Source organism: Myotis myotis, unplaced genomic scaffold, assembly GCF_014108235.1.
Source record: "Myotis myotis isolate mMyoMyo1 unplaced genomic scaffold, mMyoMyo1.p scaffold_m19_p_4, whole genome shotgun sequence".
NCBI classification, from domain to species: Eukaryota; Metazoa; Chordata; class Mammalia; order Chiroptera; family Vespertilionidae; genus Myotis; species Myotis myotis.
In genome coordinates, this window is record NW_023416346.1 from 21,970,710 (window position 1) to 21,975,132 (window position 4,423).

General features: G+C 39.9%; 1 pseudogene; it reads left to right on the forward strand.

Moving 5' to 3' along the window:
* Nucleotides 1-2,927: 2,927 nt before the first annotated feature.
* Nucleotides 2,928-4,038, forward strand: LOC118654377 (annotated as a pseudogene).
* The last annotated feature ends 385 nt before the right edge of the window (nt 4,039-4,423 follow it).

The following is a 4,423-nucleotide window of genomic DNA, read 5'->3' on the forward strand; positions in this document are numbered from 1 at the left end:
TTTGGAATAACCTGAAAAGCTAATTTCTCAGGTGACTGAGAAGATCATAACATATGAGGGCAAAACCAGAACCCCTCCTGTATTTAAAGATAGTCACAGAAAGGGCAAGCCCTTTCTCAGGTATGCATTTTAATTCCTTATTCTCCACACATCAGTTAGAATGCTTTAGAGAAAGAAAAAAAAAAAAAAAACCTGAAAATTGCTTAGTGCTTTGCCACTTGCAAGAATTTCATCTACTATTTATAGAAATCCTATGACATAGATAGTGCAAATATAATCATACACATTTAGCAGATGAGCACAGTAAAGCACAGGGAGGAATAAGAGACTTATTCAGGACAACACAGTAAAAAAAAGAGCCAAAACAAAAATCAAAGTTTTATAATATGACTTCACTGAAGAAACTTCCTTATGGTACTCCCTGACCTTTATTTTCTAAAAATAATTATAATACTAGACACTTTTCAAGGCTGCTAAAACCGTGATCTGGGATCCATGAGAAAAAATTGATAGTGTTTGTGTAAGCTCAGCAGTGTGAACTGCCTGTGACTCCAGAGAGAGCACAAGTGATGCTAAAAGGCATAAGGAGATGCCTGCTGACTCAATCCATTTGCTCTTTCTCCTCTGCAGGATATTAGGGGCTCTGGAAGGTTTCTACGTGTAGCTACTCAACAGTTTTAGTCTAATTGAGACTAGGCCTTCTGGCTCATCCATACCCAGGCATTTTCCAAAAAGGGGTAACAATTTGTTAAATGAATTGAACTTTATGTAGACATGTCATGTTGAAGAGGTAAAAATTAAGTGGGAAACATGAAGTGATCAGAGAAATCACTAACTGTGTTTCTAGGTTTCGTAGCAGCAGTCCCTATATGTCATATCTGTGTTTTGTGTAGGCCTAGCACTCAAACCAAAGCCATGTCTTAGCCTCTTCGCCTCCCTGAGAGAAAAGAACAAATGACCCTGCTCCATACCCAGCTCTATCACCACATATCAGCTGTCTTCTTATCACTATAGGCCAGTGGTTTTCATTCTGAGAGTGATTTTTCTCCCTCCCCAGTGGACATTTGTCAGTATCTGGAGATTGTTTTGGAGTTGTAATTGCGGGATAGGTTTTACTGGTATAAATGGATACTAGTAAAAGGCAAGGATGTTGCTAAATGTTACATTATACAGGGTAGCCCCCAATAGCAAGGAATTATCTGGCTCTAAATGTCCATAATCCTGAGAATGAAAACCCTGGTGTAGGCTGCAACCTTTCTGGATTTAATTTAGTTTGTGTGTAGTAGGAGGACAGATAGCTACAGGTCTTGCAGGACATTGAAATCTGAGTGGGTAAAATAGGGGATGCTGGTCTGAGGTTAAAGGCAAGCAGAGTCAGAGGTGACTTGCCTAAGAAGAACTAAGCAGAATCCCCCTCTCTCTTATATTGCTGCCAGGGAAAGAAAGGATAGCAAAACCAGCAGGAATTCACCTGTTGCTATGTAGAAAAGGTAACATAGTAATGAGCATTCTTTTTTTTTATAGTTGCTTAAACATTTGTATTTTTATTGAACTTTTTTCCTTTTATTTTTTTATTTTTATTTCTTAATCTTTATTGTTCAGATTATTACAGATGGCCCTCTTTTTTCCCCCCATAGCTCCCCTCCATCCAGTTCCCACCCCACCCCAGGCCCTTCCCACCCCACTGTCCGCATCCATAGGTACTGCATACATGCATATAAGATCTTTGTCCCATCTCTTCCTGCACCCCCCCACACACCCCCGTCACCCCTGAGAATTTTCAGTCTGCTCCATTTCCATGTACCTGATTCTATTACATTCACCAGTTTATTCTGTTCATCAGATTTTTTATTCATTTGATTTTTAGATTCACTTGTTGATAGATATGTATTTGTTGTCACTTTGTTGTTCATAATATTTTTATCTTTACCTTTTTCTTCTTCTTCCCCTTCTCAAAGAATACCCATCAGCGTTTCATATAATACTGGTTTAGAGGTGATGAACTCCTTTAGCTTTTTCTTATTTGTCAAGCTCCTTATCTGACCTTCAATTCTGAATGATAGCTTTGCTGGGTAGAGTAATCTTGGTTGTAGGTTCTTGCTATTCATCACTTTGAATATTTCTTGCCACTCCCTTCTGGCCTGCATAGTTTCTATTGAGAAATCAGCTGACAGTCTTATGGGTATTCCCTGAGCATTCTTTTTTAATGAAAGGAAGCCACAGAAATACAGTTTTCAAGCTCTCTTTTCTCCTGGTATCTTCAAGCTGTCTAAGCCCTTCCTCCCTGGAAAGAAACAACCTAATGGCATCTACCTTACCCTCTCTCTCTCTGGCAATTACCTACTTATTTCTTCTCCCCCACTCCCCCTAAGAAAATTAAACTGGGTTAGCTATGTTCAGCCTCCAAAGTGAAGGGAGTGTGAAGGCCTCTAATCACTTACTTATATAGTCTAATGGTTTGTGGAGGCCAAGAGATGAGTCATCTTCTTGTGGTGGTAGGAAAATGTGATGGCAGGACACACCAAGTTGCAGACTTCTGATGAACCAGGAAGCCAACAGGCAGATAGTTACTGCGGATTCTTCCTACTAGACCCTGGCCTGATGTGGGGGGGGGGGGGGTGCAGTCAAGATAAATCTAGAATCAAACTCACTTGGCAGGGGAGCAGGCGGAGTTACTCTGGCTGAGGGAGAGCCCCAGGGTCCAGACCCAAGTCACTGGGGGCATCATTATCACCTGTAGCCCGCAGGCTGAGGGTGAGGGCAGACTTGGATCTGAGCGATTCTGAACCAGGTCGAGCACATTTGGGCTTCGTGGACTGAGGATTCCAAGGCTGTGTTCCTTAACGACTGCATCTTGATGTTCCTGAGTGTCCTGGGAGGCTCGGCTTCGGAGGAAGGTATCAAGAAACTGATAATGTGTCCTTGAATTTGCTTCTGTGTTTGCTTCATCAATGTCTCTCATATTGAATATCTTAAGAGAAATACTGGAACATTTTGGTGTTCCCATGGACCAGATTTTGCAGATTTAGGGAAATAAAGGCTATGGATCAGCTTGGAGTATTGTTTGTATTATTGGGGCAATTCTTCCTTTAGAAGCTTGTCGCTGGCCTGATTTTGAGAAATGGAATATGGAAAAATGAGGATGAGGAGACTGAAGTTTTCCATCCTTTGCAATTAGTTTGAGATCCACTGTTACCTGCTCTAAGACATGACAAAGCAATGGAAAATTATCAGCCTGTAAATGAAGCTGCAATTAAAAAAGTAGCTGCCCTTGAAGATGAACTAACTATTCTTTGCTCTCAGATTACTGGAGTTTTGCAAATACAGGAACTGAAAAACAGTACTAATTCTGGCTCCTTTGACTTGACTTATGGGCATGCTTGTTTGGGACAAGTGCCATGATTAGAAACAGCTCAACTGAGTGTCAAACCAGATCCATTTTCAAGTTCAGTGCTTCCTGCTCCTCCTCCTACTCCTACACAACCCCCTCAGTTTTCTTCGCTGCAGCCTCCATGTTCTCTTGTGCAGCCAGAATATAATCATATTTGTGACTCAGATAATTCAGCAACTGAAATGAAAAAACATCAACCAGGTGCCAGTAAGACCAATTATAGTCGTCATTCAAAAAACCAGAAAAACAAAGATGTTCCAAACATGTTGGATGTTCTAAAGGATATGAATAAGATTAAACTTCCTGCTATTGAACAGTCGCCTGGAAGTAGACCCATTCATAAGAGGAAAAGACACAGTTCACAGTGGGATCCATTGTATTTACTATCCCAGGTACTTAATAGAAATTTGCATTCCAAGAAGATGATTCCTTTGAGAAAGAAAATAGGGCTTGAGAGTCTTCTCCATTTTCTAATCCAGGAACTTCAAGGATAAGCTCTAATAATGTTGGACATCACATTTGACAGTCAGAAGGTTTGTGACCTAAAGGAAGAACTGACAAATACAAAAGGTGTCAGTGACCAAAGTGTGAGCAGCACAAGCTGTGTCTGCTCTTATAAGGAGAGATGCAGAGATACGCCAACATGATAATCTGTTAATGAAATTAAAGGAAGTCTGTGTGCCAGGATATATTAGTGCAGAAGTCTGAGAAGTCTTGACTCTTGAGAATACCCGTCTCTGGTTTTGGAAGATCCAAAAGTTAACTGGTTATTGAGGATGGCTCTGTATATTGATTTTTTTTCATGTATATTAATGTTATTAAAGGCTGAATACACACTTGGAATGGTTTTCCCATGAGATAAATATTAAATGATTTAATGTTTCTCATTAGAGAATAGTAGGGTCTCACTTTAAGGTAACAAAAACTATTTTAATTGATTAAGAAATTAATGTAAGCTAAGTCTATATTGTATCACTCAGCAAATGACAGTATGTTTTTTAAAAAACAATTTCTTAAAGCAGTTATGACATC